General features: G+C 42.7%; 1 protein-coding gene across 7 annotated transcripts in view; it reads right to left on the bottom strand.

Annotated features, from left to right (window-relative positions):
• LOC136399222 (zinc finger protein 615-like) overlaps positions 1-27344 on the bottom strand; it is a 265085-nt gene that overhangs the window by 17510 nt on the left and 220231 nt on the right. For 2 of the 7 annotated variants that reach the window (XM_066374206.1, XM_066374207.1), the window contains exons 1-2: positions 13777-14252; positions 11772-12081 (exon numbers count right to left, since the gene is read on the bottom strand). The exons of 3 other annotated variants lie outside the window; for them this stretch is intronic. The gene's annotated coding sequence lies outside the window, so the exon portion shown is untranslated. Of the gene's footprint in view, positions 1-4581; positions 4703-11771; positions 12082-13776; positions 14253-16809; positions 16852-27344 lie in introns of those variants that run through there. 2 more of the 7 variants (XM_066374208.1, XM_066374209.1) reach the window with 2 other exon arrangements.

Below are 27344 nucleotides of genomic sequence, written 5' to 3'. Positions count from 1 at the left end.
TCAGGAAGAAAACTAACAGCTGTCTTTATTTTTATGCTTACAGATGTGGAATATAGAACTCTAAAAACTCATCTGAGTCCTGGTTCAGTAGCTCAGCTGGTTAAGACTGTCTTTCCCATATGCTAAGGTTGCAGGTTCGATCACCGGTCAGGGCACATGTGAGAAGCAACCAATGAATGCATAAATAAGTGAATCAACAAATTATTCTACGTTTCCTGCTCTCTCTCTAAAAAAAATCAATCAGTACAATTTAGAAAATTATTTAAAAGAAGACCAAAAAGAAAAATAAACAACAAAAAGAGATACAGAAAAAATATAAAATGAGTATGGTTACAGCAGTTTATTTGTGGTGAGCCTTTCATGGTGTATCTCTTTTTTTCTTTTCTTTTTCTTTCCTTTTTATAGATTACTGTTTTAAAAGAGATGAAAAATTATATTAAGTATTCACAGAATAAGCATTCTTGTTAGTTACATTAAATACAAACTTTACAAAACTGTCACATTCAAATAAAATTTAAAATCAAATAACATCCTATTATAGGTGACATGTAACATAATGATATGGAAACCTTTGAAATAAAAGCTTAGAAAAAGATACATTATGGCTGACCAGGAGGTGGCGCAGTGGACAGAGCTTTGTCTAAATTCCTGAGGAACCAAGTTCAAAACTCTGAGGTCAGAGTCTTGCATGTGGGCTCATCAACCTTGATAATGTGCTCAATGAGCGAAAGCACGGGCTCACCAAGTTGAGCATGGGCTCGCAGACATGACCGTATTATGGTCACTGGCTTGAAGCCCAAGCTGACCGGCATGATCAAGGAATCACTGGCTCCGCTGCTGAACCCTCACATTTAAAGCATGTATGAGATAGCAATCAATGAACAATTAAGGTGCAGAAACTACAAGCTGATGGTTCTCACCTCTCTCCCTTCTAGTTGGTCTGTCTCTATTTGTCCCTGCATTTTTCTGTCTCTCTCCAAAAAAAAAAGGAAAAAAAGAAAAGAAAGAGATACACTACGAAAGGCTCACCACAAATAAACTGCTGTAATCATACTGTAAGGTGGATGGATAATGGGGAAAAGTTACCTGAGAAACCAGACCTGGGAACTTTGGCTAGAACCGCCCACACTCAGGTGTGCCAAAAAAAACTTCCCAGGAGTCCTTGGGAAAAGAGCATCTGTCTGCCAGCCAGTGAGATTTTGCCATGTCATATTAGCTCAACCACCCTAAACGAGACCCTTTAAATATCCCACACATGCAGTTTCATCCACGTGACTTCAGTGGCCCTTGTCCCCCAAACCAGGGAACATCGTCCAGGAGGTGCTCTGTACTCAATAAAGCTTTTGCTTATCCACACTTCATGGCTACAGCCCCTTCCTTCTTCCCCGGCGGGGAAAAATACCTCACTCATACTCTTATAGAAAAAGAACCAGAAACCCCTAAAGTTACTGCTGAGAAAGAAAAACAATGCTCAGTAGTATTAGTTTCAATTGACCACCATGTAAAAGCCTGAAATTCCTTTCCTGCCTGACCCATCAGGTGCAATCAATCAGGTGTTGACCCAGAATGCTGAAGTTACTGGCTTGAAATCATGGGCTTGCCAGGTCAAGGCCAAGTGAGAAGCAACTACTATGAATTCATGCTTCCCTCTCTTTACCACCTCCACCCTTTCTCTCTCTCTTCTCTTAAAAATTAATCTATAAAATCTTGAAAGAAAAAAAATTATTAAAAGCCTGCCATTCCTATGCACCTAACTACATAGCCCTGAAATGTATAGTGAAAATGGACCACAAAACAAGAAGAAATAAACAAATTCAGACTAAATACAACATTGAGACACACCACTACCAGTTACAGACAGACAGGCCATCGAGAAACAATACAGAATTTATAAACTACCATTTTGAAGACCAACACAAATATTTTATATTGAGCGAATAATGTTGAGCCTTGGCCGGATAACTCAAGTTAGCTGGTTAGTGTCATCCAGAAATGTCAACGATGCAGATTTCACCTCCAGTCAGGGAACATACAAGAATTTACTGAATAATGTGTTAATAATTAGAAGAACAAATCAATATTTCATGCTGTCTCTTGCTCCCATCCTCTTTCTCTAAATCAATAAATAAATCTTTAAAAATTCTTTTTAGAGACAGAGAAAGGAAAGACAGGGACAGAAAAGCAGAAAGAGAGAGAGATGAAAAGCATCCATTCTTCATTTAGGCTTCTTTATTGTTCTGTGATTTCTGTCATATATGTCTTTACCACGGAGGCTACAGCAGACCGAGTGACCCCTTGCTCAAGCCAGCAACCTCAGGCTCAAACTGGTGACCTCTGAGTTTTGAACATGGGTCCTCCACGTCCCAGTCCAATGCTCTATCCGCTGCGCCACTGCCTGGTCAGTGAAATTATTTTAAAATTAAAGACTGTATTTTTTAAAAAGTTTAGATAAATTTCAAAAACTTAAATATATGGAAAGTTTGACTGTGAAAATGACTATCAAAGTTCACGCATTTTAAAATGTCTTGTTTCCCAAAAGTATATATACACCAAATGAAATTCCATTCAAAATCCTAAACTAACTGCTATAATACAGCTTTTAATAAGAAAATGCAAAGATATGCTCTATCAGTTAAGAGACTTAAAGTTATTTAATTATAACAGTACAATAATAGTACTATAGACAAATAAGCCACAGGAACTAAACACAATGCCGATGAGCAGACTCCTGACAGACAGAGACTTAATGGCACAGTAGGCTCTCCATAGAAAAAGGTAAAAGTGGCTTTTTAAGCCTGACCAGGTGATTGCTCAGTGGATAGCATAGCTTCAACTGAGAGGGACTGGAGGGAGTGTTAGCTACAGGCACTAGGGGCTGCCGCCCTGGGCATCTGCTGACAGGAGGGTTGGTGCATCTAGTGTGCTCGGATCAGCACATCCCGGTCAGTGACTTTCTGAAAAACAACAGCAGCATGAGTTACTGAAGAATAATAGAAGAAAGCAGATTTTTGTCCTGCAAGAATGTACAAGCTTTTAGCAGTAGAAGGTGAGATGTGTCTTAACATTCCAGCCTATTTTCTCTTGAGGTGTACGGAGACGCTCATCTCAATCTTTTCTAACTGCTTCCTGCTTATCTGGGTCTTAGAGCAGTCCCTTTTCTTTTTTTGTATTTTTCTGAAGTTGGAAACGGGCAGGCAGTCAGACAGACTCCCGCATGCACCCAACTGGGATCCACCTGGCATGCCCACCAGGGGGCGATGCTCTGCCCACCTGGGGCGTTGCTCTGTTGCAACCAGGGCCATTCTAGCACCTGAGGCAGTGGCCATGGAGCCATCCTCAGCGCCCGGGACCAACTTTGCTCCAATGGAGCCTTGGCTGTGGGAGGGGAAGAGAGAGACAGAGAGGAAGGAGAGGGGGAGGGGTGGAGAAGCAGATGGACGCCTCTCCTGTGTGCCCTGGCCAGGAATTGAACCCAGGACTCCTGCACGCCAGGCCAACACTCTACCACTGAGCCAACTGGCCAGGGCCAGAGCAGTCCCTTTTTATTAACTGTTTACTTCCTCAGTCCTTCTTTCTTTTCGTTTCTTCCGCCTACACAAAACTTCTGCACCTTACAGAAATCTTCCTAACAATTCAGAAATAACTAGCTTCTAGAACAACTTAGTTTCTTTCTTTACCTTCAAAAAGTATCTCTATACCTGTTAGGTTGGAGTCTAGGGCCCCTTACCAAAAAATCCTCTACTAGCCTGGTTCAAGAGATCTGGCACCAGGGCGGTTCCTTACCTCTCCACCTGAGCAAAACTGACTGATTTTCCACCTCCCCTCACCACCCACACCTACATCCCCGCTGGGGCAATTTTTTCATTAACTGATCCCCTTCCCCCCGCCCTGCCCCAAAAGTCTCCACCAAAATTAATCTCGCTAGACTCACTCACTACGCCTATAAAAGCTTAAAACCCCAGGCTCTCTAGGCTGACGCCATTTGGGACTCAGCCCATTTGTTCGCAGATGCATCAATAAATTTCTTATAAACCTCATCAGGCCTGACCTGTGGTGGCGCTGTGCATAGGGCATCAACCTGTAGTGCTCAGGGCGCTGGTTTGAAGCCCCAGCCTTGCCCAGTCAAGACACATGTAAGGAGCAAACTACAAGTTGATGCTTCCTGCTCCTTCCCCCTGCCTTTTTCCACTCTCTCCCTCCCTCCTCCGCCCCCCTCTCTCCCCTATCTCTAAAGTAAATAAATAAAATCTTAAAAAGTATGCCTGAACAGGCGGTCACGGACATGCAGTGAATAGGGCATCAGACTGGGATGCTGAAAACCCACGTTCCAAACCTTGAGGTCACTGCCTTGAGCATGGGATCATAAACATGACACCCATGGTGGATGGGGGCGGGGGAAGGGGGGACCTCCAGCAAACAGTAGCAATACAGCGGCCCCTCCCAAGCAGAAACGGAATCTGCAATTTACAATCTGCTACCCTGAAGACAAACACCGCAGCCTTACACTGAGTACACACAGGTGCTGCCCAGGCCAATGCAAAATATAAGCAAGCAAACTTAAAAACCATTTGTAAAGCTTACTTGCCCAACAGCACCCAAACCGCAGGTAGTCATCTGCTTCCTCCAAAATACCTTGGAGCCTCTTCCACACGACTCGTCCCACCACCATAATTCCAGGGGTCCACACTGCAGCACTTCTACTCTGTGATGTGAGAGACAAACCTCCCATCAATGAAAACATCGGAAAACTCAAAGGACAAGAGCAGGCCCTGGCCGGTTGGCTCAGTGGTAGAGCGTCAGCCTGGCGTGCAGAAGTCCTGGGTTCGATTCCCGGCCAGGGCACACAGGAGAAGCGCCCATCTGCTTCTCCATCCCTCCCCCTCTCCTTCCTTTCTGTCTCTCTTCCCCTCCCACAGCTGAGGCTCTATTGGAGCAAGGATGGCCCTGGCGCTGGGGATGGCTCCTTGGCCTCTGCCCCAGGCGCTAGAGTGGCTCTGGTCGCGACAGAGAGACGCCCCGGGAAGGGCAGAGCATCGCCCCCTGGTGGGCGTGCCGGGTGGATCCCGGTCGGGCACATGCGGGAGTCTGTCTGGCTGTCTCTCCCCGTTTCCAGCTTCAAAGAAATACAAAAAAAAAAAAAAAAAAAAAGGACAAGAGCACACTAACCGAATTTTCTTCAGCCCACTAGGAATATAAACTTTACAGGTCATACGTCCTGTAAAGGAACACCAACCCAGAACTGCTAGCAAAAGGTGTTTTTTTTTTTACAGGGACAGAGAGAGGGATAGACAGAGACAGACAGACAGGAACGGAGAGAGATGAGAAGCATCAATCATCAGTTTTTTCTTGCAACACCTTAGTTGTTCATTGATTGCTTTCTCATATGTGCTTGACCGCGGGCCTTCAGCAGACCAAGTGACCCCTTACTCGAGCCAGCGACCTTGGGTCCATGCTGGTGAGCTTTGCTCAAACCAGATGAGCCCGTGCTCAAGCTGGGGACCTCGGGGTCTCAAACCTGGGTCCTCTACATCCCAGTCCGACACTCTATCCACTGTGCCACCACCTGGTCAGGCTCATAATTTAAGACCAGAAAAAGACTTGGATAAATGGGTACTGAGTGAGGCTTGTCATCACCTACCAGAGAGGAAGAGTGAACACGATCTAAAGTTGTCATTGGTACCAGATCTTCAGGAAAAGCCACTGAAAGCGAAGCCATTAAAGTGGGGCTCCATTTCTCTGGAGCCAATGAGAAAGGCACCACCAATATTGAGAATCCAAATACATTACCATCAATTACTTTTTCACCAAAGTCCCAGGATAAATCAATGGGATAAGTCTTTCATCAGAAGATGCTGGGATAATTGTATACTAGTGGCAGGGAAATAAATTAAGAACCTTATATCTAGTAATAAAAAAAAATTAAGTCAGAATAGATCACAGTTTTAAGTATAATATGAGAAAGTATAAAACTTATAAAAGCAGGCCCTGGCAGGTTGGCTCAGTGATAGTGTCGGCCTGGCGTGGAGTTCCGGATTCAATTCTTGGCCAGGGCACACAGGAGAGGCGCCCATCTGCTTCTCCACCCCTCCCCCTCTCCTTCCTCTCTGTCTCTCTCTTCCCCTCCTGCAGCCAAGGCTCCATTGGAGCAAAGTTGGCCCGGGTGCTGAGGATGGCTCTATGGCAGTGTTTCCCAACGTGGGGCCCACGCCCCACAGGGGGGCAATTCGATAGTTAAGGGGGGCAATTTGAAAATGGACTCGACACGACTTTAACTCTTTCGTCCCGGGCCATTTAAATGCAATGTTAGATACCAGTGCCAAATTTAACAAAAAATGCAATTCTTAAATAATAGTGGTAAATAATTATTAAGTATAATTTCGTTTGACGAGACCAAAATATCAACTGGGTGATTGGCGTCGTCAAGTAAACTTCGTCCTGGGTTCACCGCAGAGCATGCCGTCTGCGGCGGGGAACCCCGGATGTTTTAAAAACTCGCTAAACAACGCAGTTATTCTCACCTAATTGGCCCATCGCAACTTCTGTAGTGTTTCACATCATTCAGTTGGTGTTAATTTGAAATAAGTGTCAGTCAAAACTGTTGTAAAAGCTCGTTGATATATACATATATATATTGTATAGATATAATTGGTAAGTATTTGATTTTATTTTTATCAATATTAAACTCTTTATTAAGTATTTCTTGCATCGGGGCTAGAAAGCAATAATATTTTATAAATATTATTGGGGCTATAATAGTGCATGCACGACAATTTTAATTTTAGAAGCATAACTTTACAGAAAATTTTGTCAAGTGGAAAAAATATAGATACCTTTTGATTTGCAGTGGTAGTGTAGTAAATGTGTTATATACATTTAAATAAATATGAATTTTTACTATACGTTTACTCTATGTCACATTGAATAGATTTTTAACACATATTTTAATATTAGTTTTTAATTGATCTTATTTTTATTATAGCCCATAGTAAAATGAGTGGTGCAAGCAAGAAAAAAACTCGTCAATATTTGGAGGAATATTTAAAATTTGGGTTCATACCCCCTGTTCACGATGAGCGGATTCCTTTTTGTCTTTCATGCCAGCAATGCTTGACCAACGAATCAATGAAACGAGGTCGTCTAGAGGCGCATTTGAAGGTGAAACATAGTGCTCATATTAATTCAGTTTTGAGTTACTTTAAAACTTTAAAGAAAAATTTTGAAAAAAGAACATTAAAGTCTCTATTTACTGCTCATACTTCAACTAATAATCATGTTCTTGAGGCTAGTTATCAAATTTCTTTATTCATTGCTAAAACTGGAGAAAATCACACTATAGGAGAGAATTTAATAAAACTGTCAATATCAGCATTTCTTAAGATGGTTCTTGAAAAAGATGACAAAGATGGAAAAGCTATGCCACTCAGTAACAATTGTGTTAGCAGAAGAATAGATGAAATGAGTGAGGATATTGAAAAACAACTTATTGAAAAGCTGAAAACAAGAAAATTCTCCTTGCAAATGGATGAATCAACTTTGAGAGACAGTAAGGCAGTATTGATAACTTACGTAAGATATATTGATAAAGGACATTTTGCTGAAGAAATATTGTTCTGTAAAAGATTAGAAAGCACCACTACCTCCAAAGATATATATAATAAGCTAAAAAACTACTTAGATGTCAATGATATACCAATGAAAAATATAACATCTTATACTGCAGATGGTGCTCCCAATATGATAGGCAAGAAAAATGGCTGCTTAAAATTAATGAAAGATGCGAATCCAGAAATGATTCTTGTGCATTGTGTTATTCATAGGGAAAACTTGGTAGCTAAAAACATCTCGCCTGTTCTGAATGAAGTATTACATACAGTAATAAAGTGTGTTAATGCTATTAAAGCTAGTGCCAAATGTGAGTGTCTTTTCAAGCTATTTTGTGAAGAACAAAATGAAGACCATGTAAGACTTTTACTTCATACTGAAGTAAGATGGCTATCTCAAGGAAACTGTTTGAAAAGATTTATGGAACTGTTTGATACTCTTAGTGATTTTTTAAGCGACAAACCTGAAATGAAGTATCTGTTAACAAGAGATGGTAAAGCATTTGTGAGTTATTTAGCCGATATCTTTGAAAAACTAAATATATTAAATAAGCAACTTCAAGGAACAAATAAAACTCTTGTCGATGCAAAAGCAAAGATATTTGGTTTCATTACCAATATTGAGTTATGTCAGAAACATATTAACAACAAAAACTTTGAACAGTTTCATTGGCTCCAAAAATGTGAAGTAACTGATACCGCTTTACTTGTTATTGTCAATCATTTGAATATTCTATCGGCTGATTTAAAAGAAAGATTTTCTGATTTCAAACAAATTGATTTCCCAACATGGATGATGCAGCCAATGTTAGTGGATTTGTCTGATATATCAAATATGCAGTATCAAGAAGAACTCGCAGAATTGCAAAATGATGAGTCAGTTAAAGCTTTATTTAATATCAAAGGAGTGATGGCATGGCTTTGTGAGGAAACAGAAATCAAATACCCAAATTCAACCAAATGTGCAAGAAAACTATTGCTACCGTTTCCATCTTCATTTTTAGCTGAATGTGGATTTAGTGCTGTAAATGATTACTGGTAAAAAAAAAAGAAATCGGCTGGATATAACACAACGTGAAGACTTGAGACTAAAGCTAACCAAATTGGAACCTAATATAAAATCTCTGTGCAGCAAGCATCAAGCGCAAGGATCACACTAAATTAAAATAATAAATTAATATAGAAAAATCTGTATTAAAATTATTTGGAATTTTAATTTCTGTTTTTCACTATATGTTTTGAAATTTTACTTACTGTGTTTTGTTAACAATTTCATAGTGATTTCTTCCTAGAACCTATCATTTATGTTTATTAAGTGAACAAATCAATTTTTTAATGTTAAAAATTATGTATGTTACATAGGGGGGGACATAAAAATTTTAGAAAGGTTAAGGTGGGGCATGGCACAAAAAAGGTTGGGAAACACTGCTCTATGGCCTCTGCCTCAAGCACTAGAATGGCTGTGGTTGCAACAGAGCAATGCCCCAGATGGGCAGAGCATCATCCCCTGGTGGGCATGCCGGGTGGATCCCAGTTGGGTGCATGCGGGAGTCTGTCTGACTGCCTCCCCGTTTCCAACTTCAGAAAAATACAAAACATAAAAAATAAATAAAAATTTAAATAAATAAATAAACAAACAAAATCTTTAAAACAGATTAAGTCCAATTAAATGTATGATAAACCTATAAAGAAAATCCTGAAAGTGCTCGGTATGGAGAGCACAGGGTAAGTCAAGCCTGACGCTTTACCAAAACATCAGGAACACGCCAGGTGGCCTCTGCCAAAACAACATGCAACATCACTGTCACTCTACAGTTAACAACCACACTTTTGTCTCAGCAAATAGACACCAGGTCCCTCCTGAGACAAACAGCTGCTTAGTCCATCCAGGCCGGTTCCCCTCCTTTCCTACATTACAAGCCCCTTCTTTTAATTCCTCTTATTCCTCCCTCTCTCTTTTCCCCTGGATGACCTCCCACCCTGGTGTCCCCCTCATTTTCATTGCACCCAACAAGCAACTACCCATCTCTCTCCCCTTATTGGAGCAGAAATAGCGTCTACATTATCAGTCTGGACAGCAGAACCCCAAGAAAGGAGCACACCTCCCTACCCTCTTTCTCACCTCTTCTCAATTCATCTCCCTCCCTGCCTGACACAACAGGGAATGTTGTTCCTCTGCGGTGAGGACGCTACCTTGGCCTTCCTACTACCTGGGCAGGAGCCTGTGCTTTAACATACCTCTCTCCCAATGGTGATGTAGCCCTCAACAACCAGTCTCTCCCCATTCCAGGGACTCAGCAACTCAGGCACAGAAGGGCAGTGCAGCTCACCCCTCTCTTGGTAACCCTCAAAATAACTTCGGGAGTTGGGACAGGTTCAGGATGACTAGCCATCTCTGCCCTAACCTCAGAGAGAGGGATAGATAGGAACAGACAGACAGGAATGGAGAGAGATAAGAAGCATCAATCATCAGTGTTTCCTAGCAGCTCCTTTGTTGTTCACTGACTCCTTTCTCCTATGTGCCTTAAATGGAGAAGGCACGTCTAGCTGAGGTAGTGGCCCCTTGCTCAAGCCAGTGACCTTTGTACTCAAGCCCCATATTTTGAGGTTTTGAGCCTGCCTCCTCAGCCTCCCAAGTGGGAACTCTATCCATGGTGCACTACCTCGCGGTAAGGCTAAACTCATTTAATACACACTCAGTCACTAGGTGTGGGGTCCATCTTGGACATGGCCCTTCCCCCTCACAAACACCACATGGCCGGCTGGCCAGCAACCATAAGGAGGAAGAAACATACCCTGGTCCCCAGAAGTTCCGAGAAAGTGTACCGAAGGGAAGTAAGACTTTCCCATATACAAGCCACTGTTTTCTGCTGTTATTAGTGTGGCTTTCTCCTCCCTCAGGAGGTACAGAAAGAGGAGGGAGGGAGCTGCTCAGGGGTGGTTCTTGTTGGCCCCCCGGCACCAGCAGGCTGCACTACTAAGTAATAAACAGTTAGATCTTCTCCCTCTGCTGCCTGGTGGTGTTTCCAGATTATCCAATTACCAGGTTGACATCCCCGGCCTGGAACTCCTACATTGCAATATCAATGGGAACTGAGACCACCACGTTTGACTAAGAGACAGCGGGACTTAATTTATACACTTCATATAGGTCATTTTGTCAGGGGGATGGATATTAAATCAAATGAAGATTATGTCAGCAAATAAGAAAGTGTGTGGTTCAGGAAATTTAAAAAAGTGTCTGTGGCTACATATTAAAAAAGAGCAGCTGTGTGCAAATATTTTCTGCAAAGGAACAGATATATATTTTTGGCATTGAGGACCATAGATCTAGGTTCGAAGGAATCAGTTCTGCCTTTGCAGCATGAAAGTGTCAACCAAAAATGACCGATGGGTGTGACTCTCCACTGCAGTTAGGCGACCCCTGCATGGAAGGCTAAAACACAGAGGGCATCTGTTTGCCCTGGGCTTGACCGCCTTTCCTGAGGTTTTACCTAAACTATATATATACCCAAGCCAATAAAGGTATATCTGACCCAGAATGAATGTATAAGATTTCTCACAGCAGCATTATTCATAACAAGCCAAAGTGCAAACAACACAAGTTTAATTAACAGTTGGTTAAACCGCCATATACTCAAGCGGTGGAAGGCTATGGATTCCATTCCGTCCCAACAGCAAAGGTTGAAACCTCATCCCAATCACAACCCTGGGGGCCTGGGCCTCCAAAGCTGCAGCCTCACGACACCGTCTGCACCTCAGACACTGACCACACACCCTTATTATTCCCACAGCGGGACCAGCCACCCTCACGTGAGGGCCATCCCGAGTCCTTTAAATCCCGAACCTGATCCTGACACCGCGATCGTACTAAATGCCTCCAGCCGTTACATATAGTGTGATTCGCAGAGACTAGGACAGTCGGGACACGGTAGTTGCTGTCTACAATCCCTTAGTCGCTAAATGACCCCAAAGCTACTCAAACTAAAGATAGGCGGTCACCTGCTTCCTCCGAAATACCTGCCTTCCACACGACTCCTCCCACCGCCATCCTTCCAGGGTCCACACGCACCACTTCCACCCTCTGATGTCAGGCACTCTGTGATGTGAGACAAACCTGCCACCGGACAAAATGTTTCTGAAAATTTAAAAGGACAAGAGCGCACTGACCTGGTTTTCTGTAGCCCACGAGGAAAGTCTAAACTTGACACTTCCACAACCAGACTAGGGTTCTGGCTACGTCACCGAGATTTTTCGTCAGTCTACGGCGGCCGAGGAGGATCTGAAGGATTCGAGGAAAGGCCAGCGATTCTCACTGCGCTCGGAGCCAGTGCGTTCCTGCCCGCTTGCTCCGCGGAGCCGCATCGGAGGCCGCCAGATTGGGAGACCTGACGCGGCACAGAAGGAAAGCAGCCACATTGAAACCTGGGTGGCTGAAAATGGGAAGATTCTCAGATATCTCGTTTCCTGGTATTTGACTCTTGCGGTAAGTGAGTGTATTTTCAGAGACTTAAGTTTTCAGAGGGAAAATAGCTCAGAAGCTGAAAGCACTCAGTGGGCTCGGAAAAAATGCCATATGGCCATAGAAGGTTTTTAAGTTGATATTAAATTTTTTTTTCATTAAAGAATTGAAATGGTCAGGAGCTCAGGTGTTCGTATAACAGTCCACAATAAAATATTGTAGAGAAAGTTATATATCTTGTAAAGGCACAACAACAGGGAACTACCAGCGGAGATATTAATGCAGTAAGTGGGGTTTTTTTGGTGTTTTTTCCTTAAAGTGAGAATCAGGGAGGCAGAGAGACTGACTACCGCATGTACCCGACCTGGATCCACCCGGCCTGCCCACTAGGGGGCGATGCTCTGCCCGTCTGAGCTGTTGCTCTGTTGCAACCGGAGCCATTCTAGTGCTTGAGGCAGAGGCAATGAAGCCATCCTCAGCGCCCGCACCCACATGATTCAGTGGAGCCTGGGCCGCGGGAGGGGAAGAGAGAGAGAGAAAGGAGAAGGTGAAGGGTGGAGAGGCAGGTTGACATTTCTCCTGTGTGCCCTGGCCAACATTTGATCGCAGAACGTCCACACGCCGGCGGAGGCTCTACCTCACTGCCAACTGGCCAGGGCCAGTAAGTGGTTTTTTCAGAAAAGAAAGAGATTTAGAGAAATGGGTACTGTGTGAGGCTGGCCATCACCAACTGGGGAGAAAGAGCAGCCGGGAGGACTTGAAGTTGTCGCTGCATCTGGTCCTTTGAGAAAGGCTACTAAAAGTGAAGCCGTTAACGGACTGAGATCAATGAGAAGGACACAACCAGAACTGAGATAGATTCCACAAATATTATGTCTATTTTATAATGAATAATGCCCCATGATAAGCCAGAGTGGGACATCTTTTCAACAAAAGATGGTGGTATATTTGTATCTCTACTGGCATAAATATGAGTTAAGACCCTTAACTCCAGCCCTAAACAAAAATTAGATCAAAATAGATCACAGATCTAAGTATAAGAGGTGAAAGAATAAAACTTATCAAAGTAAATGGGAGGAATTTTTTTGAACGTGACTTACCCAGAGTTCTGAGTGAAGACAGTAAAGGATGAATCATAAAAAAATGTAACTAAATTTTACTAAACTAATTTTACTAAATTAAAATTTAATACATTTGTACTTTTTTTTTTTTTTTTTTTTTTTTTAGTGAGCAATAAAAAGGGACAGACAGGAACAAATAGAAAGGGAGAGAGATGAGAAGCATCAACTCATAGTTGCAGCACCTTAGTTGTTCCTTGATTGCTTTTTACTTATTTTTTGACAGAGAGTCAGAGATAAGGATAGATAGGGACAGACAGGAATGGAGAGATGAGAAGCATCAATCATCAGTTTTTTTCTTGCAACACCTTAGTTGTTCATTGATTGCTTTCTCATATGTGCTTGACCGCGGGCCTTCAGCAAACCGAGTAACCCCTTGCTCAAGCCAGCAACCTTGGGTCCAAGCTGGTGAGCTCTGCTCAAACCAGATGAGCCAGCGCTCAAGCTGCCTACCTCGGGGTCTTGAACCTGGGTCCTCTGCATCCCAGTCCGATGCTCTGTTGACTGTACCACCACCTAGTCTGGCTCCTTGATTGCTTTCTAATATGTCCCATGACCAGGGGACTCCAGCTGAGGCAGTAACCTCTTTCTTTACCCAGAGAGCTTGGGCTCAAACCAGTGATCATGTGGTCATGTCTGTGATCCCATGCTCAAGTCAATGACCACGCCATCAATCTGTTGAACCTGCCCTCAAGCCTATGACCTCAGGTTTTCAAACCTGGGGCCTCAGCATCCCAGGCCTACACTCTATGTACAGAGACATGACCTGCTCAGGCAAAATGTGAACTTTCAAGCACAACATTTACGAAATTGAAGACTAGAGCCAAAGTTTGGGAGAAAACATTTCTGCATGCATCTGGTAAAGGATTGTATTTAAAGTATAAAAAAAACTTATAAAACATAACAGAAATAATACAACCATGTAATTACTTTATGTATGAGGTCATGAAGTTTTCTAGAAACTGGATTTTCATGATGTCACAACTCTAAACTTACTAAACTTCAGTAACTTGCAAAAATACTATGTATAATAAATGTTATCTATAAATTATGGCCATAAAGCTGTAAAAATGAACTATAATTAAAAAGGTTTGTACGGTATGGTTTATTTTTTAAATGACTCCAAGTACCATTGCAAAAGTATAAACTACCTAGGATTTGAAGTGAATCAGTATGTCTGGTACACTAAAATTTAATATGTATATACTTTTTTTTTTTTAGTAAGCAAGATAGAGGGATAGGGACAGCAGGACAAAAAGGGAGAGAGATGAGAAGCATTATCTCAGAGTTGCAGCACCTTTTCAACAAAAGATGTCGGCATAATTGTATCTCTAGTGGTATAAAAATAAATGAAGACCCCTAAATCTAAGAAGGAAGGTTCCAACAAACCATGGAAGAAGAAAGTAAGAATTTGGATAATGAGCCTGGGCTGGGTAGCTCAGATGGTTTGAGTGTCATCCTGATACATCAAGGTTGTGAGTTGGATTTCTGATGGAGAATCAACCAGTAAATGCATAATAAGTCAGACAAGAATTGATACTTCTCCTTGCCCCAACATCCTGTTTGTAATCAGTGAACAAAATTTTTAAAAATAAAGGATTTGGATAATGAGGGGATTATAATATAAACTGAACCATAAATAAATTTTTTGGGTTTTTACATTTTTTTAATATTAGAGATAGAAACATCGATATGCTTATGATTTTCTTTTTTTATGATTTTCAATTATACCCCACTTTTCTTTTTTTCTTTTTTTTTTTCACAGAGACAGAGAGTCAGAGAGAGGGATAGATAGGGACAGACAGATAGAAACAGAGAGAGATGAGAAGCATCAATCATCAGTTTTTCATTGTGACACCTTAGTTGTTCATTGATTGCTTTCTCATATGTGCCTTGACCGTGGGCCTTCAGCAGACTGAGTAACCCCCTTGCTCAAGCCAGCGACTTTGGGTCCAAGCTGGTGAGCTTTTGCTCAAACCAGATGAGCCCACGCTCAAGCTGGCAACCTCGGGGTCTAGAACCTGGGTCATCCACATCCCAGTTCGACGCTCTATCCACTGCGCCACCGCCTGATCAGGCTACCCCGCTTCTACCCCGCTTTTCTTTGTAAGATGTTTATTTAGGGAAAAACAGAAGTTGAAGAAGTGAGCTGTCAAATAACCTTCAAAACAAGTTAAAGAGGCAAAACACGGCACCTTGGAGCTTAGGAAAGAGACATAAACCTTGAGAGGTATAAGAAGGGGGTAGAGAAAGCTGACATGCTACAGATAGAGCCATCATGTGTACCTCTAATAAATGCATACCTATTTTCTTTACTGTTTATTTTATTACTGTATTTTATTTATTTATTTTTTTAGTTTATTATAGTCTTTATTTGCACAATGTATAGGTTTTATTACTGTATTTTAGAGAGAGAAGAGAGGTAAATCAGAGAGTGACAGGAACACCAATCTGTTCTTGTATATGTCCTGACCTGGGATCAGAATTGGCAACATTTGCAATTCAGAACGATGCTGTAACCACATGACCATGGCCATACCGTTTTTTAATGCATACTTTTTGGTAACTTGAGTTATCATCCTACTAGTTCACCCATAATTTTTGTATACCCACTTACTATTAATTACATGTAGATATACATATATATGTTACTAGAAAGCCCGGCGGTCATACGAAATGACCGCTGTTCTAGATATTATCAATTTGTAATTAAAATGATTTGTGTGTACAAAGAGATCTTTGACATGTGAATTAACATTTTATTATTTAAATCACCTTTATTTATTGAGCTAGCGGTGGCTTTTAAGAAATGTACCGCCAGTGGTTTCCTTCATTGCACTCTACTTTAAGCAATTAAGCAAGTAGAAGGGGGAAACCCCGTGGGGCACTAAGCAAAGGGGCGTCCTCGCTGCCTGCCCTGGGTAATTCAGTTTGAATTAGCAGACACCTTTGCACAAATCATTTTAATTACAATTTATAATATCTAGAACAGCAGTCATTTCGTATGACTGCCGGGCTTTCTAGTCTCTCATATGAGTCTACCTCACCTACAGAAAAGAAACACCTAGCCAGAGATCCTTGCCAAGCCCCTCTCTCCTCCCTTTGTGGTTGCTCCAAAGGCTGCAGGAATGTTAAAACCCTGCAGACCCGCGGAAGCCAAGTCCCACTCCGCGAGCGAGGTGTCCAGGAGTCTCAGCGCAGCCCCCGGGGCCTCGGGCCGGACCCCCCACCCACCGGGTGGGCTGGGCACCCGCCACACAAAGGAGCCAGCCGCGGGCGCTGGACGCGGGGACTCGCCCCGGAGCCGGACGCCACGTCTGGTCCCCGCACGCCGGGAAATACGGATTAACGCCTAAACCTGTTGCACGATTCGGGTCCCCCCACTTCACCCAGAAACGAAGGAGGGCGCTCCGGACGGGTGACGCGAGCGGCCCGGGCTTCGCGGGCCGAGCCCACACCCGGAAGGCGGCGCGGAGGCTGGGACCGCCCGCCCGGCTTCCTGGCTCAGGCGCTTTGTCTGCGGCGGCCGAGGCGGGGCCGCCACCCCCTCCCGCCCGCGCTTGGCGCCCGGCCCCAGGGCCTGCGCGCTGCTCCTGCGACCGCCGGGCCACACGGCGGCCACACTCACCTAGCTGGCGCTGGCCGGCTGCTCCGGGATGGCGGGGAGGACGTGGGGACGCGAAAGAAAACGCGGGCGGAGGGCGAGGAGGGAGAAGGCAGGCTGGGGGCGGGGCGGGCCCCGGCGGCGGCGGCTGCTGCTGCTGCTGCTCCAGTCACTCGTGGCAAATCGTGTCCAGCCTCTGGCGGCGGCTGCTGCTGCTGCTCCAGTCACTCGTGGCAAATCGTGTCCAGCCTCTGGCGGCGGCTGCTGCTGCTGCTCCAGTCACTCGTGGCAAATCGCGTCCAGCCTCTGCGTGCGTCAGGCAAGGGGGCGGCGCGGGCGGCCGGGCGACCTCTGAGTACCCGCGGCCCAGCCCGTGTCGGGGCGACCCTGCAGGCGCCGGGGTAGCAGCTGCGCAGAGACCCTGCTCAGCTCGGGAAGGGTGCCGGCCGGGAGTCCCGCAGGACCTGGGTGTTGGGGGCCATTGGCGAGTATAGTTACGCAAGCAACCAATAAGCTATTGGCGACAAACACTTAAGCCGCATATAATAAAGATAATATGGAAATTTGCTTATGAGAATATAAAATAAAATTAGATCACAATTGTTTCTTTCCAGCTTTTTTTTAATTGGCAAGAGAGACAGACAGAGGAAGGGAGAGATTTGGGTGGTTTTGGTTATTCATTAATTACTTTCTTATACTTACCTTGATGGGTGGGAGAGCTTTCAGAGGAAACCTTGCATATGCTAGCGACCATGGGGTCATGTCTATGATCCCACGCTTGAGCGCGGACCACCCACACTCAAGCTGGTGAGCATGCACCCAAGCCAGGGGAGCCCGCTCTCATGCTGGAGACCTCGGGATTTCAACCTGGGTCCTCAGCTCGATCTACTGATCCACGACCTGCCAAGCTTCTATTTTACAATTTAATGAGATTTAATTCCCATATATTAAACCTATTCATTTTTTTTTTTTTTTTTTGTATTTTTCTGAAGCTGGAAACGGGGAGAGAGAGTCAGACAGACAGTCAGACTCCCGCATGCGCCCGACCGGGATCCACCCAGCACGCTCACCAGGGGCGACGCTCTGCCCATCCAGGGCGTCGCTATGTTGCGACCAGAGCCACTCTAGTGCCTGAGGCAGAGGCCACAGAGCCATCCTCAGTGCCCAGGCCATCCTTGCTCCAATGGAGCCTTGGCTGCGGGAGAGGAAGGAGAGGGGGAGGGGTGGAGAAGCAGATGGACGCATCTCCTGTGTGCCCTGGCAGGGAATCGAACCCGGGACTTCGGCACGCCAGGCCGACGCTCTACCACTGACCCAACCGGCCAGGGCCTTAAACCTATTCTTAATAAACCTTATTATGGTAAATTTTCATAATTATATGAAAATCACTAATATTAGTATAAAGAATTGGCATATTACTTTATTCAAGTTCCTATCATGTGAACATTTTATATAACCATGGCACATTTCTCAAATTGAGAAATCTCCAATTTCACAAAGTTTTTCACTATTTTCCTTTTTCCAAGTTGCAGTACTCAACCCACAATACAATATTTCTTTAAGACATCATGTTTTCTCGATTTTCTCTGTTCTGTGACCATTTTTCTGATGTATTTTTCTCATTTATGTCATCACTTAATTTAAGGAGTAGAGATGAGGTATTTTGTATCTTAATTCATCTTTTGGGTTGTACTAAGTTTGTCTCGTTAAATAGTGGCAATGCATTTTAGGACACCTCAGAATTGAAGTCTCTTATCACACCACTAACTAGGGGTAGAAAATATCAAAATGTCTTACCGTTGATCTCCTGGTAAAAATAACATTTGCCTGGTTTCTACACTTAATATAGCAAGAACAAATTCTTAGCGAAAACAACCAGCCTAAGGGCTCACATCAAAAGATTTTAAAACTTGCCTGACCTGTGGTGGTGCAGTGGATAAAGCGTCAACCTGGAAACGCTGAGGTTGCTGGTTCAAAACCCTGGGCTTGCCTGGTCAAGGCACATATGGGAGTTGATGATTCCTGCTCCTCCCCCTTCTCTCTCTCTCTCTCTCTCTCTCTCTCCTCTCTATAATGAATAAATGAAATCTTTAAAAAAAAAAGATTTTAAAACTTATATGTAGTATCTGTATTGGCAATATTTGTGAAAGCATAAATGTACAGATAAATGGGACAGAATAGAGAGCCCACAAAAAGACCTGCACAAATCAAATACACTCAACTGTTTGAGAAAGGAACAAAGGCTTTGACTTTGAAAGCATACACTTCCCAACAAATGATACCAGAACACTTAGAGGACCATTGGCATGCATGGATAAGTAAATATTAATACATAAAAGAAATCTCAACACATTCCTCACAAGTTTTAGCTGATAAAAGACTCATATCCAGCCTGACCAGGCGGTGGGGCAGTGGGATGCAGAGAACTCAGGTTCAAGTCCCCGAGGTCGCTGGCTTGAGTGTGGGATCACCAGGCTTGAGCGCAGGGTTGCTGGCTTGAGTGTAAGATTATAGACATGACTCTATGTTCACTGGCTTGAGCCAAAAGACACTGGCTTGAAGATCAAGGTCACAGGCTTGAGGCCATGCTAGCTCTGGCTTGAGCAAGGGATCACTCACTCTACTGTAGCCCCCCGGTCAAGGCACATATGAGAAAGTAATCAATGAACAACTAAGATGCAGCAAGGAAGAATTGATGTGTCTCATCTCTCTCTCCCTTCCTGTGTGTTCTTATCTGTCCCTCCTGACTCTGTCTCTGTGAAAAGGGTTGAAGGGAAGACTGATATCCACATCATAGAATTTCCAAAAGTCCACAATTTAAAAAAACATGAAAAGATCTTGAACAGACACTTTCAAAGATAATCAGATGGCAAGTGAGTGTATCAAAAGTGGTCAAGTTCGGGCCCTGGCCGGTTGGCTCAGTGATAGAGCGTCGGCCTGGCGTGCAGAAGTCCCGGGTTCGATTCCCGGCCAGGGCACACAGGAGAAGCGCCCATTTGCTTCTCCACCCCTCCCCCTCTCCTTCCTCTCTGTCTCTCTCTTCCCCTCCCGCAGCGAGGCTCCATTGGAGCAAAGATGGCCTGGGTGCTGGGGATGGCTCCTTGGCCTCTGCCCCAGGTGCTGGAGTGGCTCTGGTCGCAACAGGGCGACGCCCCGGAGGGGCAGAGCGTCGTCCCCTGGTGGGCGTGCCAGGTGGATCCCGGTCGGGCGCATGCAGGAGTCTGTCTGACTGTCTCTCCCCGTTTCCAGCTTCAGAAAAAAAAAAGAAAAAAAAAAGTGGTCAAGTTCGTTTGTCACCAGTAAGTTACTATTTAGCACAGTGAAGTGATTGATGAAAGTACAGAGCTCATAGAATTTTTGAAATATTATTCCATTATATATATATGCTAGTGATAAAGAGAAAAAAAGAAATTCTTATTTGAGAGAGACAATGCAAAGACAATGCAAAGACATCATCATTTCGGAAGATAGGTTCATATTTTTTTGTTTTATTTACTGAGAAGAGAGGAGGCAGAGACAGACTCCAGCATGCACGCTGACCAGAAAATACCCAGAAAGCCACTAGGGGGGATGATCTGCCCATCTGAGGTGTTGCTCTCTTGCTCACCTGTTGTGGACCGTTAATGGCAAAAAGTCATTATAGATTCCAGGCTTGGCAGGGGGCTAAGTTCTACCCCCTCCATCTCCATATTTGGCTTTGATGCTGAGTGTTTGCACCCACTCCACTTCCTTCCTTGGGTTGCAGGAAGCAATATACATGCCCTTCCTCTGACTCTTTGTTTGTTTCAGATGTTTGTAAATTTCACTAATGTATCCTGTTTTTGCCTTGGGAGAGTTTCTGTCTTAGCCTTTGATGTGCAACTTTGTATCAGGGTCCTTGATTTGCATATGTCTATATAATAAAGCGAACTGGGGCTGTGAGGCACCCAGATGCTGCCAGGCAGTTTGAGGAGTCCTCCCGGTCCCATCGGTTTTGTTCTGACAAAGTGTGTTTCCTTAATTCCACACCATTATTAGGAGCTGCGCTGGTCCGCGGCAAGTGGCGCCTGAACAGACAACTTGAGTACGAGGAAACTAAAACTGAAGGAAGGTGACGGAACTCCCCAAAGTGAAGTGCGCACAGTGAGTAAAGAAAGTTTTTGGGGAAAGTGTAGTTGGGAGTAAAAGAATACGGGACAAGTGACGTCACGGAAATGGCGCCATGAGCAGCGCATCCGACAGATCTCCCCAAAATTTCAACAAATTTATCAAATAGAAACAGAAAAATTTATCCTCGGAGCATTCCGGAGTTCCATACACACACACTGAAAGCAAAAGGACTGTTGCCGAGGAGGGAGTACGCCTGTGGTGAGTCAACCCACGCGTGCAACTGCCCGCCCACACTCGGGGAGCGGCTGCCTGGGCACTGGCGGCCGCCGACGTTCCCTGAGAAACCGCGCGTGCACGCGCGCCCCGTGCCGCAGTCTGGAGAGCCCCCAGCCACCAGCGTGCCCCGAGAAACCGCAGGCGCGCCCCATGCCGCGGTCTGGAGAGCCCCCGGCCACCGGCATGCCCCGAGAAACCGCACGCGCGCCCCGTGCCGCGGTCCGGAGAGTCCCCGGCCACCAGCGTGCCCCGAGAAACTGTGCGCACGCCCCGTGCCACGGTCCGGAGAGTCCCCGGCCACCAGCGTGCCGCGGTCCGGGAGGGGCGCCAAGGCTGTCTTTCCTAGTCGGGAGATTCTCTCCGTGGGCGGGGCACCTCACCCAGCCATTCAAGCTAACAATCAAGCGTTGGGGGAGGGGCGTGCAGGCAGCCTGAAGTACTTTCTGGAGCACAGCTGCAGATCCAATCACTGAAATTAGCTTAACCCACGAAGTCTGCGCACCCACGGGGCTCTAATTGATAAGATCTCTCCCAGTTCAGCGATCCAAGACAAGAGGCGTGATATTTTTCAGTGCCTTTCGCTAAAGGGGCAGGAGCAACTTCTGATTGACAGAGCCTCCATATTCAGGGATATACCTAACAAGAGGGACTTGGCAGATATTAAGATCTATACAGCAAGCAGCGACTAGTGCCTCTTCTTCCCAGCCAAAACAGGCTACCCAGTGTGGAAAGCCTGGGTTGAGTGGTCCAACTGAATGGTAGGTGCTGAACAGTCACCTTGAAAACAATTGACTCCCAGCCCCACCTGATTACGCTGGAGGCTCTGACTGCCAGAGCCTTACCCAGAGCCTTGCGCTGAGTGAGGATAGAGTGGGGATTTCCCAGCTCTTTGAGCCTCTTACTCCCCAGACAGAAGCAGTGGCAGCCTCATAGCTGGATCACCAGGCTGCTAATTCAGGAAGGGGAGACTAGGAGAGAGACTCCAGTAAAGCAAACTCTCTCATTGTTGGACTCTGCAAACGCCAACAAGCCTTGACTACCAGCGAGACTAAAGCCAATTATATGGCATTGCCATAGAATCCCATCAACTGCAAATCCCTATCTAAGCGTGACACAGGGGCAGAACCTGGGGTACAGAGTCACCGACTAGGAAGAGGGAGAGAAAAGAAAAAGGAAGAAGTTAACCTCTCAAAATCAAGAAAAATCCACAGACTTTATAACTTGTTCCACTAATTCTTTGTTGTTGTTCTTTCTTCTATCTTATTGCCTTTATTATTATTATTTCAATTTCTTCCACCTCGGTCCTTTTATTCTCTGCCCATCTTATGCTACCCTTTTCTTGAACTACACTACCCATGAGTATTACATTTTATTTCTTTTCTTCATCCTTACTCTCCTTTAGGGTTACACTCCAAAACCCTTAACTCTCACTCTCTCCCCTTTTGTTTTTTTTTTTTCCTTTCCTTTTTTTTCTTCCTTTGTTTCTCTCTTTTTCTTATTTTTTCCTTTCTATTCGTTTCTTCTTTTCTCCTTTTACTTTTCCTCCCATTCAATCCTCAATCACGAACAAATTATTTAATTTGGGACTCAAGTTTTTTTGTTTTTTGTTTTTTGTTTTTTCTTTTTTTCTTTTTTCTGCTTTTGTTCTTGGTTTTCCTTTATTTGTTTGTTTTTGTGGCATTTTGGGTACTTTTTACATTGCTTTTTAACTCACTAGCATTCCTCCCAACCCAAAGTCTCCATTGTATTTAGTCTTCGCTCCACTTAATACAACAGATTTTTACTTATTATTTTTATTTTTATTTTTTCTTCTTTATTATTTTTTCTCTCCTTTTTTCTGTTTCCCTCCTATCCCTCTCATTATATCTCTTAGTCGACCATCACTTACAAGCAAATCATTTAATGCTTGTCTAAGATTTTCTCCTTTTTTTTTTTTCTTTTTTTTTTGCATTTAGTAGGTCCCTACTCCCTTTTTTTCCCCCTTGAACTCTTCACCCCAAATCAGGCCCTCTGTTATAGGCAGTTTTTGTTCCATTTAGCATAATATAATTCACAGGTCATCACGATATTTCCCTAAGGAGGTGAGAGGAGGGGAAGAGAAGAAAGAAAAAAGGGGAAAATAATAAATTATTACTTTTTTTTTGTGGAGTGTTTTCCTTTTTTTTTTTCTTTTTATTCTTTATTAATTCTAATTAACACTATCAACAAGACCACCTTCAGATGCCAATAAGAAAAAGGAAATCGAATATTATGGATACAAAAGATAGAGAGGTAACACAAATAGATGTGGAAAAAATCTATGGAGAAAAGATTTAACATATTGGAAGCCTTGGAGCCAAATGACAGAAAATTTAAAATAGAAATCGTAAAAATACTCAGAGATATACAAGAAAACACAGAAAGGCAATTTAGGGAAATCAGAAAACAACTCAACGATCACAAAGAATATATTACCAAGGAAATTGAAACTATAAAAACAAATCAAACACAAATGAAAAACTCAATTCACGAGCTGAAAAACGAGGTAACAAGCTTAGCTAATAGAACAGCCCAGATAGAAGATAGGATTAGTGAAATAGAAGACAAGCAACTTGAGGCACAACAGAGAGAAGAAGAAAGAGACTCAAAAATAATAAAAAACGAGAAAGCCCTACAGGAATTGTCTGACTCCATCAGAAAGAATAACATAAGAATAATAGGTATATCAGAGGGAGAAAGGAAAGAAAATGGAATGGAGAATATACTCAAACAAATAATAGATGAGAACTTCCCAAGCCTGTGGAAAGAACTAAAGCCTCAAATTCAAGAAGCAAACAGAACACCGAGTTTTCTTAACCCCAACAAACCCACTCCAAGGCACATCATAATGAAGATGACACAAACCAATGACAAAGAAAAAATTCTCAAGGCAGCCAGGGAAAAGAAGAATACAACATATAAAGGAAGGCCTATTAGATTATCATCAGATTTCTCAGCAGAAACTCTACAAGCTAGAAGAGAGTGGACCCCAATATTTAAAGCCCTGAAAGAGAGGAACTTTCAGCCAAGAATACTATACCCATCAAAGCTATCCTTCAAGTACGAAGGAGATATAAAAATATTCACAAATACAGAAAAGATGAGAGAATTTATCATCAGAAAGCCCCCACTCCAGGAAATACTAAAGGGGGTTTTCCAACCAGATTCAAAGAACAAAAGAAAACAAAACCACAAGTAACAGCTCCACCAAGAAAACAATAAAACCAAACTTAAACTGTGACAACAAAAGAAAAAAAAGGGGAGAAAGGATGAAGATTAACAGTAGCAAAGGACGATGAAGCGCAGAAATACTCATAAGAAAGGGTACTACAATGAGTATGGTAGGTACCCTTTTCATTACTTAACGGTAACCACCCTTGAAAAAACCACCACAAAAACACTTGACTTAAAAAAGGTAGCAACAGAGGAAAGAAGTATGGAACACAAACAAACAAAAACAAATGATAGAAAAACAAAAGAGAAGAATCAAACAAGATACAAAACTAACAGAAAGCAATTTATAAAATGGCAATACGGAATCCACAAGTGTCAATAATTACACTAAATGTAAATGGATTAAACTTACCAATAAAAAGACACAGAGTAGCAGAATGGATTAAAAAAGAAAATCCAACTGTATGCTGCCTACAAGAAACTCATCTAAGCAACAAGGATAAAAACAAATTCAAAGTGAAAGGCTGGAAAACAATACTCCAAGCAAACACCCAAAAAAAAAAGCAGGTGTAGCAATACTCATATCTAATAATGCTGACTACAAGACAGAAAAAGTACTCAGAGACAAAAATGGTCATTTCATAATGATTAAGGGGAAGTTGAATCAAGAAGACATAACAATCCTTAATATATATGCACCAAACCAAGGAGCACCAAAATATATAAGACAGCTACTTATTGACCTTAAAACAAAAACTGACAAAAATACAATCATACTTGGAGACCTCAATACACCGCTGACGGCTCTAGATCGGTCATCCAAACAGAGAATCAATAAAGATATAGTGGCCTTAAACGAAATACTAGAACACCTGGATATGATAGACATCTACAGGACACTTCATCCCAAAGCGACAGAGTATACATTTTTCTCTAGTGTACATGGAACATTCTCAAGAATTGACCATATGTTGGGCCACAAAGACAATATCAGCAAATTTAGAAAAATTGAAATTGTGAAAAGCATATTCTCTGATCATAAAGCCTTGAAACTAGAATTCAACTGTAAAAAAGAGGGGGAAAAACCCAGAAAATTGTGGAAACTAAACAACATACTTCTAAAAAATGAATGGGTCAAAGAAGAAATAAGCACAGAGATCAAAAGATACATACAGACAAATGAAAATGAAAATACGACATATCAGAATCTCTGGGATGCAGCAAAAGCAGTAATAAGAGGAAAGTTCATATCACTTCAGGCCTATATGAACAAACAAGAGAGAGCCGAAGTAAACCACTTAACTTCACACCTTAAGGAACTAGAAAAAGAAGAACAAAGACAACCCAAAACCAGCCGAAGAAAGGAGATAATAAAAATCAGAGCAGAAATAAACGAAATAGAGAACAGAAAAACTATAGAAAAAATCAATAAAACAAGGAACTGGTTCTTTGAAAAGATCAACAAAATTGACAAACCCTTGGCAAGACTCACCAAGGAAAAAAGACACAGGACTCAAATAAATAAAATCCAAAATGAAAGAGGAGAGATCACCACAGACATCATAGATATACAAAGAATTATTGTAGAATACTATGAAAAACTATATGCCACCAAATACAACAATCTAGAAGAAATGGATAAATTCCTAGAACAATACAACCTTCCTAAACTGAGTCATGAAGAAGCAGAAAGCCTAAACAGACCAATCAGCAGGGAGGAAATAGAAAAAACTATTAAAAACCTCCCCAAAAATAAAAGCCCAGGCCCAGACGGTTATACTAGTGAATTCTATCAAACATTCAAAGAAGACTTGGTTCCCATTCTACTCAAAGTCTTCCAAAAAATTGAAGAAGAAGCAATACTTCCAAACACATTTTATGAGGCCAACATAACCCTCATACCAAAACCTGGCAAGGATGGCACAAAGAAAGAAAACTACAGACCAATATCTCTAATGAATACAGATGCTAAAATACTAAACAAAATACTGGCAAATCGAATACAACAACATATAAAAAAAATAATACATCATGATCAAGTGGGATTCATCCCAGAATCTCAAGGATGGTTCAACATACGTAAAATGGTTAACGTAATACACCATATCAACAAAACAAAGAACAAAAACCACATGATCTTATCAATAGACGCAGAAAAGGCTTTCGATAAAATACAACACAATTTTATGTTTAAGACTCTCAACAAAATGGGTATAGAAGGAAAATATCTCAACATGATAAAGGCCATATATGATAAACCATCAGCCAACATCATATTAAATGGCGTAAAACTGAGGACTTTCTACCTTACATCAGGAACACGACAGGGTTGTCCACTCTCTCCACTCTTATTTAATGTGGTGCTAGAAGTTCTGGCCAGAGCAATCAGACAAGACAAAGAAATAAAAGGCATCCATATCAGAAAAGAAGAAGTAAAGGTATCACTTTTTGCTGATGATATGATCCTATACATCGAAAACCCAAAGGACTCCACAAAAAGATTACTAGAACAATAAACCAACACAGTAAGGTCGCAGGATACAAAATTAACATACAAAAGTCCATAGCCTTTCTATATGCCAACAATGAAATATTAGAAAACGAACTCAAAAAAATAATCCCCTTCACGATTGCAACAAAAAAAATAAAATACCTAGGAATAAACATAACAAAGAATGTAAAGGACCTATATAAAGAAAACTACAAGGCATTGCTAAGAGAAATAGAAAAAGACACAATGAGATGGAAAAATATTCCTTGTTCTTGGATAGGAAGAATAAATATAATTAAAATGGCCATATTACCCAAAGTAATATATAAATTTAATGCAATTCCCATCAAAATTCCTATGACATTTTTTAAAGAAATGGAACAAAAAATCATCAGATTTATATGGAACTATAAAAAAACCCGAATAGCCAAAGCAATCCTAAGGAAAAAGAATGAAGCTGGGGGCATTACAATACCTGACTTTAAACTATATTATAGGGCCACAATAATCA

This window comes from Saccopteryx leptura, chromosome 3 (assembly GCF_036850995.1).
Source record: "Saccopteryx leptura isolate mSacLep1 chromosome 3, mSacLep1_pri_phased_curated, whole genome shotgun sequence".
In the NCBI taxonomy this organism is placed as follows: domain Eukaryota; kingdom Metazoa; phylum Chordata; class Mammalia; order Chiroptera; family Emballonuridae; genus Saccopteryx; species Saccopteryx leptura.
Note: the sequence above shows the minus strand (reverse complement) of the source record. Positions and strands in the feature narration are given on the sequence as shown.